General features: G+C 43.5%; 1 protein-coding gene across 6 annotated transcripts in view; it reads right to left on the reverse strand.

Moving 5' to 3' along the window:
- AIMP1 (aminoacyl tRNA synthetase complex interacting multifunctional protein 1) overlaps nt 1-14772 on the reverse strand; it is a 161539-nt gene that overhangs the window by 84221 nt on the left and 62546 nt on the right. The window contains exon 1 of one of the 6 annotated variants that reach the window (XM_029596852.1): nt 13613-13634. The exons of 4 other annotated variants lie outside the window; for them this stretch is intronic. The gene's annotated coding sequence lies outside the window, so the exon portion shown is untranslated. Of the gene's footprint in view, nt 1-2893; nt 2913-13612; nt 13635-14772 lie in introns of those variants that run through there. One more of the 6 variants, XM_029596866.1, reaches the window with a different exon arrangement.

A 14772-nucleotide genomic window follows, 5' to 3' on the forward strand; every position in this document is an offset into this window, starting at 1 on the left:
ATATCTCAAGGGTTTCCATGCACAGGAAGTGAGCCTTTTTCAGTGAAAAAGAGGCTCTTGAACGAGGGGTCATGAGATGAGGTTGAAAGGGGGTAGACTCAGGAGTAATCTTAGGAATTATTTCTTTACAGAAAGGGTGGTGAATGTGTGTAACAGCCTCCCAGTGGAAGTGGTGGAGACAAAAACAGTATCTGAATTCAAGAAAGCATGAGATAAAATACAAGCGATCTCTAAAGAAGTAATGAGAATTATAATGCTAAATTAATTGTATGGATGGGCAGACTGGATGGACCATATGGTCTTTTTCTGCCTTCATGTTTCTATGTTTCTAACAGATCTAAAACTTTCAGGAGAGCTCAGTTCTGCATAGAAATTGGAGTATCCAATCCAGAAAGGAGTCCTTATCAGCCAAGGTGCTGCACGAGAGAGTGTCTCTTGCCTGCTACTTAGAAGCCTGAGTCAAACCTGTCCTTTTCTTCTCCAGGGATCAGACAAGTCCTCTTGGCCAGCAAATGACCAGAGACACCGTGTGCTTCCTTCGGCAGCGACAGCCTCCGGAATTCCAGCTTCTTTCTTGGCTCAATAACAAAGGCATATTCCGGGGTGAGACTGAGGGCAATCTATGAATTATGAGGATATTTTGCTAAGTTTATTAAGCAAGTCAAGGTTACCCTAGTGTGTGCTGCTCTGAGTTCACCTATAATGTGGTAAGTTTTAATCATTACAAGTACATGCTGTATTAAGGATTGTAATATGTTTCTTACATAAGAGGCATAAGTTGTGTGTGTTATTATGAGTAGTAAGTCTGAAATGTCTGAGAACAAAGTTCTAATTCTCAGATACATGGTTGTCTATTCTGGGCTTCTCAGATCATATCTAAGATAATAAGTAATACGTTTCTGTAGCCCTGCCAGTATCCCAGAAACAGAAAGAGAGAGAGAGAGACGGGAAGGGGGAAGCGAGCAGTATCCTTCCAGCTACAGTATACTCTTAGAAATCCTTTCATTATTATGAATATGTATAATCTGGTGTGAGGAAAAGCCTGACAAAATTATCAAAATCAGGTTTTGAACATTCCATATTCAACTGTGAAGAAATAACTGCTCAAAATAATTCTCAAGAACGATTTTAAGAGGCAGAGAGAGAAAAATAGAAAAATAAAATTTATTGGCTGACAAAATTTCCAAAATTATAGGTCTTTAACTCTGTTTCACACAATGATTTCCACCAGGTTCTCTCTTGTTGATATTCTAACAGTTTCATTTTCCATAGCTCTACAACCAACAGAGGAGCGGATTTTGCAGCAGTTAAAGATTGTTAACTTCAGTGGAGCAACTTGATTAATTGTGGTCCCCCAGTTCTTGTTTCCATACCTCAACTAAGGAAACCACTGAGGCACCAACCAGTTTAAAAGAGAGGTTGACAAAGGCACATACAAAGGCACAAGTTAAAGCCTACTGTATTAAAGAGAGTACAGTCTACCGTACAGTCTCCATGTGACACTGCTCTGTTTTCAGGGTTTAAATAAGAGGAGAAAATGTTTTTCCTTTTGCCTTTCCTTTGTAGGGCATGCATTAGTCGTTCAGTTACTGTTCTTGCTGATCTTTCCCAGAGTAGATTCTACTCATCACGCCCTCTCAAGCTGTAACAAGAAGAAAAGCCCTATTTACTAAATGAAGTCGTTTCAGATTCCTGTTACATCTTGTGTGTAAGTTTTAGATTCAGTCTATTCTTTGCCCTAAAATTTCTAAAGACCTCTTTTCCCCCTATGACATAGAACAGTACAGCTTAGAAGGAAAGTAATCATAAAATGACTGGACTAAGATAAAGGAGTTCCTTGTAAGTCATTAAATGTTTAACTCTCTGCAGTAAAAGAAATCTAGTAACCCGAATTTGAGGTTTTATTTCCTCAAGAACTCTAGGTGCATATTCATTTCTAATTTTGAATATTGGGATATTACTATGTTTGATGTCCTAAGAACCGGGATAGGGAGGGAAGCATTTCAAGTGTTTTGACTTTCAAAGATTATAAATGTAACCAAACCCACAAGAAACATCATTCAGACTCTGCATACTCTACAGAGCCAACGACTTTTGCTTTATTTTTTTAAGTGCTTTCAGAGGCGTACCTAGAGTATTTGGCACCTCAGGCGGATACCTCTTTGGCACACCCCCCCCCCCCCCCAAGATATAATTTAAAAATTTCCTAAACCCAATAATTAAAAATAATAAAGATTTTAAAAATCTCTTGCTCTCCATATCAGTCATCCTAAGATTGTTGTAGACTGGGACACACACTCACACACACATAATATGCTCCATCTCTCTCATACACACACATACATGCTTGATGAGAGACAGAGGGAGCATGTGTGTGTGTGCACAAGACAGACACACACACACACACACTTTCTCTGTGCCTCTCACACACAGACATGCTTCTTCCATCTCTCTCACACACACACACACTTCCTCTCTCTCTCACACACATATGCAAACAAAAACTGAACTAGAAACCACAAGCCAGATTCTGTATGCAGTGTAACAATGGAAAAGCAGAAAATCACTATTCCTCAAAACAATACAATCAAGAAATATAAATCAATCAGAATAGTAAAACCATACCAAAAAATATACATTTCAAAACAGCTGATAAATAGAATATTCAATAATCGGAAGCTCCTGTACATATTTTTTAAAATTTCCAAAACATTGATAAAATATTTCAAAACAGCAGACACATCAAATAATACCCAATAATTAAAACTAATAAGGATTTAAAAAATCTCCTGCTCTCCATATCTGTCATCCTAAGGTTGCTGTAGACTGGGGGCACGAATGCATACACACCCTCCCACACACCCACATCCCACCCCCATACACTGGCACTTACTGTCACAGGGCCAGTCTCGCCCTTCTTTGGCTGGCAGCGGCACCGCAGGGCATACCTGGGAAATTCTGATTTCTGGTCACCCTGAGATTGTCATGGAGTAGCAAGGTGAGGGAGGGTATGCACACAAACTTTGTCTTACAAATACACTCTAATATAAACTCTTGTTCATTTGCTCCTTCAGTCACACACATACATGCCCATTCTCACTCACTTCACACATACACACACACACACACACACACACACACACACACACACGATCACAGCCTGATACACTCTCATTCATGCCTACCCCTGTTCTAGTCCTAGAAAAGCCTCTATCATGAGAATACCCCAGAGTATCGTGGAGACAAAGAAAAGGAAAATCCTGTGGGTGGAAGTGTGAATAGTTGTTTTAAAAGAGTAAATAAATAACAAAAATACATTTTACCTAGAGGTTTGCTAGATGCCCCTTGCAGTGGGTGATCAGGCTGGAAACTGGTGCTAGCCCCTGAGTGGCATGGCCCTGGTGATTGGGAGCTGGTAAAAGGCACACCAGTCCAAAAAAAAAAAAAAAAAAAGAAGAGGGTCGCCCTTGGATCCCATCCCACTGGTGGTGAAGGCAAGAAGAGGCCAGTGCATGATCTGACTGGGAGCAGGAAGAAGCCCGCTCAGTTGCTGCTCCTTCTCCTGTGCCAGAGCTGCTGTATTCAGAAATCGTGGGGCTAGCACTTCAGAAATCGCAAGATTAAAAGAAAGAAGAAAGGAAGTGCTAGCTCCACGATTTCTGAATACAGCAGCTCTGGCACAGGAGAAGGAGCAGCAGCTGAGCGGGCTCCCTCCTGTTGCTAGTTGAATCATGCATGGGCCTCTTCTTGCCTTTGCCACCGGTGGTATGGGGTCCACCGGCAGCACTCGAGGCCTGCTTTCTTCCTCTGCAGCCAGAGTTTTTGGATGTTGACCCGGAGACCCAGCAATTCATTCAGAATTCCGGGCCAAATCCAGAGAGTTTCCAGATATGCCGCAGGACCTCTTCTTCTGCTGCTGGCCTTGGGAACGCCGGCAGCAACGCTAGGCCTGTTCTTTGCCGCCATGCTGGCTCTAGGAAATGACGGTGGCGCTGCTGGCCTCTGCCATTGCAGGTCCTTGCTTTTGCTGGCGGGTTTTCCCTGCCACGTCACTGTTCCATACTGCTGCAGGACCTTCCTGCCGGCTTCAATGGCACCCCCTCTCCCTATTGCCACCTGAGCCGGACCGTCCCTCTCCCTTAGTACACCTCTAGGTGCTTTAAAATTGTTGGTATTTACACATGCTAAATGTATTCCAGAAACAGGCTTCCTTCTCTTCCCAGCCCTCCAAGAGTGCAGGGATATGATCTGCTGATCTGCCACAATATCAAGGCTCTACAGTTTTGTATTGGTTTAGAAACCACCGAATACACCATACCTATACAGCCATGCCAGAATGCTACTTGACCAATGCAATCTGTCACATATACAGAGTGCGAGAGGGAGTGCACACATCTCCAACTTCTTTTGCGTTCTGCCGCCCTCCAAGGAGCGAGGTCTGTTAAAGGAGAGATGGGGCTATTTAAATCTTCAGTGAGAACTGAGAAATAAAATGCAAACTAATACTTTTTTTTTTTCGGTTCTCCAGGGAACAGTATATTAACTGTGTAAGTCTGGGCAGGAAATAGGAAAAAAAAATCTTCAAAGCATGTTTAATTTGCACACGCTGCAATCTGTTTGCCATCCAAGATAGCTAACAAGCGGAGGCTCTGGCACTAAAGAGAGAGAGAGAGTGAGGTCTGCACTGGGTATAAGTTTTCAGCTGCCAGATACATTTCCACAGAAACTGTTCAACCGGAGAGCAATATAGATATTCAGGTTAATAACTCAAAACATGCAGAAGAAAGCTTTAAATGAACTGTGATAGGTGGGCTACTTTCTTTCATCATTGCACTACGCTTGAAGAAATTTTCATTATAGTCATAAAACTATAGGCAAAAACTTGCAATCAAGGAACAGTGCACTGCTCATTTTTAAGAAGTTTTGGGATAAATTAATGACCTGCCATCGGCTTAAAGTGGTACTGCGATCCGACTGACTCCATTATTCAGCTGGGTGTAAAGTGCTAAAATCAGTGCTAAATACCCATGAATGAAGAAACTAAAGTAAAAATGCCATTAATGCCTATAACTCTGCTTTATTATTACAGAAACTGCAGCATCTTTTACATAAGATGGCTTTCAATTAAAATAAGAGTAGCTCCTTTGGTTTAGCGCAGGTGTTAAATGGTTCTCGCTTAGATCTGGGGTCAGACCACAGTGAATAATTATCAACAACGAAGTCAAGAACGGTCATTCCAAAGAAAAGAGATTTACACAAGGGGGCAGCTACACAAGAAACCATTGAGAATAGGCAACAGTGATGTACAGTATTGTATAATTATGTTTTATGTTTCTGCGAAGTATTAAGTAGATATGGGCGAAGGCCGGGTATAGACTGTAAGTGGGTGTATCCACAGGGAAGTTATGTGAAAAATATTGTATTGAAACTTAATATGTAATACTGTATAGACCCTTTTGGGGTCTTATATGCTGACTACCATTGTGTATCTGGATGTTTTTAAGGTATGAATGAGTGTGTGTGTGTGGGTTTACATTTTAAGGACACATTTCCTAAACCTTCTTTGAAATTGACGATAATAAAGTTGGATGCTTTTCTCTTACAATTGGTGTGGTTATATATATATATATATATATATATATAGATATAGAGAGAGAGAGAGAGAGAGAGAGAGAGAGAGAGAGAGAGAGAGAGAGAGAGAGAAAGTGGTTCTTTTTCACCCATTGTGTATACCTTATACGGTTCTCGCTTAGATCTGCCACATTGCTGCACAGCATGTCTAGTTTACGGTCATTTCAAATATACATATAGATGTTTTAAAAAAATAAATAAATAAGTCTTTCCAAAGTCTTTTACTCTGGTCCTCTGTGGGAAATCCCTCCTACCAACAGCTCTGGTCTTGGAGAGTCTCTTGAGTGTGAGCGCATGTGGATGTTCAAGAAAAATGCGTGTTTATGGCCTAGACTGATTTGTCACACAATAACTGCATAACGTCTCACACCGCCATCTCTGTCTGGCGGTTCTTATTGTGACATATGTATTCTTTCCTTTTTGTCCTTGTTACCACTCAGTGGTGAGAGAAGAATGGATTTTTTTGTGTCTCGTCCGTTAGCTGCTCTGTAAAATAATGAACCAACCAAAGTAAATAGATCCTCAATTTAAATGAAATAAACAAAGCAAGTTTGCTTGCCTGTAGACAGAGATCTCAGCAGTCAGCAGAAATAATTTAGGCATCAGGGCCAGCGAAATGCCTTTATGGTTGGGGGAGGAGGACAATCAAGCTTTACCCCCCTCCTCTCAATTCCATCCTAGTTCCCACCACCAATTTTTTAACTTTACATTTATAGTAAATGTCATTCTTTCTTACATACTTGCTTTGTATAAATCGTAGAGTATAATTATTCATTCCCAGACAGACCAATAAAAAGCTTGATGCTAGAAAATCAGCCAGTGGTAAAGCAGGAATCAACAAAAACAGCATTCTTAATAGAAGGGTCAGTACTAAGTGACAATTCTGTCCTATGCATGGAGAGAGAGAGAGATCAAGTACTAAGAGATGTAATGAGAGACAAAGAAAATATAGACTAAAGATACAGAAACAGTTCTAATTGTTTGGGCCCCACTCATTTGATTAAACAGAAAGCAGAGGTGCTTACCTGTAACAGGTGTTCTCTGAGGACAGCAGGATGTTAGTCCTAACACATGTGTGACATCAACAGATGCAGCCCGATACGGAAAACTTATATCAAAGTTTCTAGAAACTTCGACAAGGCACACTGAACATGCCTAGCATGCACAATACCACGCGTCCACGCAGGGTCCCTCTTCAGTGTCATAACATAGAATTACAATAAAATAAAAAAAGAAGAAACCCAACTCTACGGGGTGGCGGGTGAGTATCATGAGGACTAACATCCTGCTGTCCTTGGAGAACATCTGTTACAGGTAAGCAACTGCTTTCTCCAAGGACAAGCAGGATGGTAGGCCTCACACATAGGTGAATCTGTAGCTACAGGCTGCTCCCCAACTAAAAGAGGACCAACAGACACCTAACCAGGTGCCACTGGTGATGTTAGTAACAGAGGGGGAGAAAGCCTGAACCCAAAAAACAGGCCCTAGGTTGGGAGAGCTGGGTTCTACACCTCAAGCAGGTTCCTGAGGACAGACTGGCCAAACCTACTGTCACGTCAGCCATCCCTATCCAGACAGCAATGTGATCTGAATGTGTGGAGAGAATTCCATGTTGCAGCCTTGCAAATCTCCTCCAAGGTAATTGCTTGCAAGTGGTCACTGATGCTTCCACTGTCAGTGCCTTGACATGACCCCCAAGATGCAGTCTTGCCTGGGCATAACAGAAGGAGATGCAATTTGCTAGCCAACTGGATATGGTCTGTTTGGTAATGGCAATGCCCAACCTATTCCTATCAAAAGAAATAAAGTTGGGTGGACTGTCTATGGGCTTCTGTCCACACCAAGTACAAGGCTAAGGCTCACTTGCAGTCCAAACTGTGCAGTGCTCGTTCGCGTCTTGGTGCGAATGGGGCCTGGGAAAGAAAACTGGCAGAACAATTGACTGGTTAAGATGGAAAACTGTAACTACCTTAGGCAGGAACTTAGGGTGTGTACGCAAGACCACCCTGTCATGATAGAACGTTGTATAAGGTGGATAAATCACTAGGGCCTGGAGCTTGCTGACCCTGCGTACTGAAGAGACCGGCACCAAAAATATGATCAGGTCATGTACTTCAGGTCACAGGTGCACAGCGGTTCAAAAGGAGCTTTCATCAGCTGAGTCAAAAACAATGTTTAGGTCCTAAGACACAGCAGGAGGTCTTAGGGAAGGCTTCAATTGAAGCAGGCCCCGCATGAAATGTACAATTATAGGCTGTACAGAGATGAGCATACCATCTACACTGTGGTGGTATGCACCAGTCCCACTAAGATGAACTCTGACAGAATTGGTTTTTAAGCCATCCTCGGATAATTGTAGAAGGTAGTTAAGACGTTTTTGTGTGAGGCAGAACAGATCTAGGACCTTCTGCTCACACCACATGGAAAACCTCCTCCACCTTCAGTCCGTAGAACTTTCTAGTGGAAGGCTTTCTGGAAGCCACCAGGACCCAAGACACATCCTCAAAAAGATCAAGCGGCTGCAGGATTAACCCCTTATCATCCAGGCTGTGAACAACAGAGCCTGGAGGTTGGGATGCCGCAGCCTATCTGATCTTGCGTGATGAGATCTGGCGAAGTCCTCACACTGATCATTCTGGATGACAACTTCTGCAGAGTCGAAACCAGACCTGTCTCGGCCAAAGAGGGGCTATGAGGATCATAGTCCAGACTCCACTACCAGACTCGTAAAACTAAATATATGAATCGGTCTCCTAGTGGAGGTGGTAGAAACAAAAATGGTATCTAAATTCAAGTATGTTTGAGATAAACACTCAGGATCTCTGAGGGAGTTATGTGAATTGTAAAGCTAAATTGGTTGAGCGGATGGGCAAACTAGATAGGCCATACAGTCTTTTTCTGCTTTTATGTTTCTATATTTACTGCAAAAAAAAAAAAAAAAAAATCAGCTCATATATAACAAACCTGCCATACACCATAGTGACAGTAACTCACAGGATTCCAACATTAACAACACTATCTATGAAAGGCAGCACTGCAAATATTTCAGCAGGCCCTAGAACACCAATACACCTCCTATTGGGAAAAACACAATGAACAACACTACTAAAGATTTGTATGCTAGCAAAACTCCTCATCTCGGTCACACTTTCAGAAAACAGACAGCCTTTCACCAAATACAGAATAGTTGACCACAAATTACAAATGTGCAGACAAAAACTGAAAATGCAAATCACAAGAAGCCTGGACTCTACTCCTGGGGAATTCTGCGCAAAATAATTTAAAATTCTGTGCACAAAAATTTTAACTTTTGCAAAATTCTGCATATTTTATACTGGTCAAAATAACACAATATACATGACAATCTTTAAGTAATTAATTTAAAATGTAATACAGAAAAAAGTTATTGCTTAAAGATGCAGATTTTTAAATATTTTGTGCATAATTTCTCTAGAAGTTCACTGTAAGAGTGTCTCTTCTACCCTCTCTCCCTACTTACCTGGCCAGTCTCCACTTTGCCCTCACAGGCCCTAACTTCTCCACCTGCCACTCTCCCCTCCCCCTCTAGGCTCAAATTCTACTCTATCTCCACCCCGAGTTTGACCCCTCTCTTAGTACTGCCCCTCACACAGGTTCCCTCTGTCCCTCTCTCTCACAAACACACTCACACGCGCTCCCTCTCTCTAGAGCACATACACACCCCCTCATACAGGCTCCCTCTCACTCACTCACACACACACACACTCCCTTTCTCTCTCACGCATATATCTTCACACAGGCTACCTATGTCCCTCTCTCATACACCCCAGCACACTGGCTCTCTCTCTCTTACACACACACACATATCCCTTCACACAGGCTCTCTTTCTTACACATACACACACTCTCACACAGGTTCCCTCTCACAAACAAACAAGCACACTCACACACAATCCCTTTTTCATACACATCAGCTCCCAATCTCTCATACATATACACATGCCTTCATAATCTCATCACATAGGCTCCCTCTTTCTGGCACCCACCTCTACACACCTTCACACATGCTCTCTCTCTCTCACCCCCAGGCTTACAGCCTTACATATATACACAGACTCACTCTCACCGGGGCCTGCTCCTTCTTCGCTGCAACAGGACAGCCTCCACTCGCAGCATGCCTGGGCCTGTTCTATTTTTGCTGTGAGCGGAGCCCGTCCCACTTGCAGGAAGATGAAGCAGGCCGAGGCATGCTGCAAGCAGAGGCCATCCTCGTAATTTATTGTACTTGTATTATATAATCCGCACTATACTTTATTCATTTTTACCTAGTTTATTTATAACAATGTGGACTTCTATATACAGTTCTCTCTGCTCCTCTTCCCCCCTCCCCGCCTTCACATCCTCTGCTCTCTCCTCCCCTCTCCCCTCTCCCCCACCCCCTCCCCTTCCCCTTAAGCATAGGCTAGGTAGCCTTGCATCTGTAATATATTTGCTGTTTATTATACATTGCCAGTTAGTGTTTGTAGTTCCCTGTTTGTAGTTCCCATTTTAATTTAGCTTTCTGTAAAGCAATTGCTGCTGTTCTTGTTTTATGGAAACCGATATGATGTTACCCTACGAATGTTGGTATAGAAAATATTTAAATAAATAAAGAAGGAGCAGGCCCCGTTGTGTAGCAGGCCTCCACTTGCACATACACACACTACTGGGACCTAGCAAATTCTGCGCAGAATCCGTGCAGCTGCGCAGGAGGGGAATTCTACGCTCCGCAGTAACGCAGCATTCCCCCAGGACTAATATGAGGGGCAAAACTACAAAACCGGAAAACTAGAAACAGAAATACAATTCCTCCCATGCTTAAGCTAAGCGAGGCCACAGTCACTGTTCTTGTGATGTGTAAGGGCTATAATGTTCCATAACATCCCACACAAGTATAATGCCAAGGGCTCAAGGGCCCCAACCTAACATCCCCCACCCCCCACAAAAACAATGAAGGCCCAGCAGCCCCAATACTAAAACGGCAAGGCCGCTCTTTTCTCCCTTCAGCCTCCTCCTTTCCTCCTCCACCTAGTCCCTTCTTTCCCCTTCCTCTCCCTCATTCAGTAACTCACATTTCTCCCTATCCCCTTTTCTCCCAATAGTCCCTCATTTGCCTCGATCCCACCCTCGATTACTCCCTGTCCTCTTTTCTCTCCTCAGCCCCCTCCTCCTCTCTCCCCCTTGCCCCCACCTCCTCCTGTCCCTTTGGCCTCCCTCCTCCTGCTTTCTCTCTCCCCCTCTTGCCCCTTTTCCCTCCTCATTCTCTGCCCTGCATTCAGCTCACCTCGGTTATCTACTCTCCGGAGCAGGAGGAGAGTGGAGAAGTATCATCGGTAGCAAGGCTAAGCAGGTCCTTCTGCAGCAAAACACCTGCACGGGGACCCATGGTGGTAAGAGCAAGGCTCGGTAAGACCTATGGTGGCAATGACAGCAAAACTGAAGAGGACTTGCACGTAGTGATCCTCCTCCTTTTGTGCGGCTTGCTCGCAGTGGACATTATACTTCCGTCGAGCAAGCTGTATGAAAGGGGGAGGACTTCAGGGAAGCACAGAGCATTGGTAGGCAGGAGGGGGCGGGGGGGGGGAGGAGTCATCTTCTTTTTACAAAGTTGGTGGGGCCATGGCTCCTATGGCCCACCCTTTTCCGACGACTATATCGGTCATGAGTCGTGGATAACACTGACCAATGGCACTGAATGGCCCCCTCCATCTTTCATAGATCAGTAAAAGTTTACTGAGCAGGCGCAGAAGCTCCTGCATGCACATTGCCTCATGAGCCCCTTATTCTTTTGCAAAACCTAAGCTTTAGGGAAATAGTTGACTCTCCAGGGAGGGAGGTAAGTGGGCAATAAGCATGACTAATTCATCCTGTTATCTACAGAGAACTCTGTTAACAAGTAAGCAAACTTGCTTTCTCTGTCAACATGACTGGTGGGGAGCCCTAAGCTGATGTATGCATAGTGGAGTAATTACTGACCAAACAATCCAGTCACACACCAGTGGAGAGTGGACGACTGGGATAACAGCCTGCTCAAAGCTGCTTGCCCAAAACTACTGTCTCTTCTCAATACACTGTCCAGACAGCAGTGGGATGTGAAGCATACAGACGACCAAGCCACAGCTTTGCAAATGGTCTTCAATAGAAGTGGTCCTGAAGCTGCCATGGTTCTCATCTGATGAGCTTTGACAGAGTCTGCCTTTACACCAGCCAGTGTGTAACAGTGCACAATATAGCCCACTAGCCATCAAAGGATGTGAACAGTTAAGAGGCTTGATGATGAGGTTGAATCCTTCTTAAATAATATACTAAAGCTCTCTTACAGTTCATAGAGTTTTCTCCTCTGTGTGCACGTGGTCTCAGAAAGAAGGCAGGCAGCACAATAGCTTGATAAATGTGAAATGTCAACACCACTTTTGGAAGAAATTTAGGGTGAATATGTAGAACTACCTTGTTGCGGAAAAGTTGAAGGTTTGGCGAGTGGGTTAATGGCGCTTGCAATAGACTGATGTGTTGAGATGAAGTGACAGCTACGAGGTACACAAAGCTTTCCAAGTGAAAAACTTCAAAGTTGCTGGCTCCAGAGATTCAAAAAAAGAGGGCTTCCTGAGTGGAGTTAGAACTATATCGAGGCCCCTAAGGCAGTGGAGGTTCACCGTCCAGATGTAATGGAATGCCCAAGCCATTTCCAAAAGGTGGACAGCGACTGGACCTCCTCTCACCTGCTGGCAGTAAAGCGAAAATAGCACAGAGGTCAGCTTTCACTCATGAGGTACTACGACCTGAAGGCAAAAGGCATAATAAATACTTGATCAAACCCCTCTAGCTTACGGAATAAGGGTCCAGAGAGCTGAAACGACACCAGGACCACAACCTCTTCCACATGAAACTGCAGAACTTTCCAGCTGAAGGCCTGCTGACCGATGTTAGGATATCTTCCACATGTTTTGGGAGGAACAAAGAAGCGATTACTGTGCACTCAACATGCATGTTGCGAGGGCCAGAGAGGACAGGTTTGGGTGGCAAAGCTTGCCTTGCTCTTTGCATGATGAAAGTCAGACAGAAGCTTCAAGTTGAACTGGAGACTGAACTGACAACAGATGATGTATAGCAACCATACTAGCCATGGCCAAGCTGGTGCAATAAGAATCATCCATGCCCTCTCCCAGAAGAGCTTTCGAACTGTCCTTGCAAATTAATGGGATTGGTAGATATGCATACAGTAGACAGATGTCCTTGCTTAGCAGAAAAGCACCCAGAGCTGAAGCGTACTGTCTTTGAAGCACACAGCAGAACTATTTGACTTTTCTGTTACCTTTCAAAGAAAATAGGTTTATCACTGGCTATCTCCAGAGACTGAACAGACTGACGGCTACTCCTTGATCCAAGGACCATTTATGCTGTAGTAGTAATCTGTTGAGATAGTGCGCTAGTGTATTCTCAATTCCTGGAACATTTCTGCCTTTAAAATGTCTTAAGATTTCTTTATTCATTTTCCATGTTTTTTTTTTTTAATATAAAGGGGAACATCTTGCTCATTTGCACCCCTTTTACCTAATTAGCACTGAAAATACCTCCAAAACAAAGAAGAGCCTACAAAGTGGAGGACCTAAAAAAAAACAAACCACAAGATCAAAAGATAGTGCTGCAAATGCCTGAAACAGCCTGCCTCTTATCACATTCAAATTCCACCTTTGTGGGGCTATATTTTAAAATGTAAAGTGGAGTCATAGGTAAGTAACAGGGATTCTCCAAGGACAGCAGGATGTCAATCCTCACACATTGGTTACATCATCAGATGGCAGCTGCTGTGGAACTCTGACATCCAAGTTTCTAGAAGCGCCGAGCACGCCCCACTGGGCATGTTCAGCTCTGGCCACTCCTGCGCATCCTACGCAAGGCCCCTTAGCTAAGCCATGGAGAAACAAACTCTAAGAGGAGATGGGAGGGTTTTGTGATGACTTACACCCTGCTGTCCTCAAAGTGAGATGTGAGCATGTGGAGCTTTACAGATGTCCTGAGGAAGATCTTAGGAGAGCTATCAGTGCTGCCATGGCTCTATCACCATAAGCCTCGACATGCCTCATCAGATCCAAGCCTGCTTGGGAGTAAAAAAAAAAAAAAAAAAGAGATGTAATCTGCTAGCCAAATAGACAATCATTTCTACTGCCTCCTCAGATGGCACAGCACTGGCTGTTGCCCCGTTGGAGCAGTTGCCTAGGCACTTCTCTCCTCTCTCTATTGGTAAATCCATCTCGCACGCAGATAGGAAGAGCAGAACGCTGTAGAAAGAGCTGGCAGGAGAAACAGCATCACAGAAAGAGACAGTTTCCGATATGAAAAAGAGAAAAGGAGGATGAGGGAAAAGGGGGTATGAAAGGGATGGGGTAGAAGATAAAAGAGGAAGGAGTGCAAGGGGAGGGGATAGAGGCCAAGGGGAGGGGACAGCGAGGTGAGGAGGACAGTGGGAGCAAGGTAATAGTACTTTGGGAAAAATTGTGAAAGTAGCCACCAGCAAGTTTGTGGCCTCTTACAGAGGCCACAAACATTTTGTTGTGAGAATCCCTATCTGCAAATCACTTATCACAACTGGCCACCCGCAAAGTTGTTTAATTGAAAGTCCAAAGCCAGTGAAAGCAAGTCTTTTTTTTTTTTTTTAAAGATGAGATTGCAGTAGCTATTTCCTTGCAATAGCTTTCAGGTTTTGAGCTGTATTCCAGGGTAAGAAAGAACAAATTAAATTGAAGAAATTCATTCAATGCAAAGGACGACAAAATGCTCTGGGTGATGATAATGCCTGGTAAATGCAGAAACAGCACTTGGCTTTTCAGATACTGCCAGTGTGGAAAGGTCTAAAAATAAATTGTTTTGGGCAGGCGAAAGTCTTGCAGCAAACGGCACGGATCTGCAGGGAGGTCTCTCTCCAAAATACAATTCACTGCACTAAAGATAATGAACTACTTAAAACTGTTATCTTACAAAGGAGAATATAGTCACTGCCATCACACAGCTGTTAAACAACAAACATCAATTTAAAAAATATATTTTTTTAAAGAAAGTATTACTGCAAGCCTCAGAGCTTAAAATAAACCTGGAACACATGTTCCCCTACTTCACTAAACTGAA

Source organism: Rhinatrema bivittatum, chromosome 1 (genome assembly GCF_901001135.1).
Source record: "Rhinatrema bivittatum chromosome 1, aRhiBiv1.1, whole genome shotgun sequence".
Lineage (NCBI taxonomy): Eukaryota > Metazoa > Chordata > Amphibia > Gymnophiona > Rhinatrematidae > Rhinatrema > Rhinatrema bivittatum.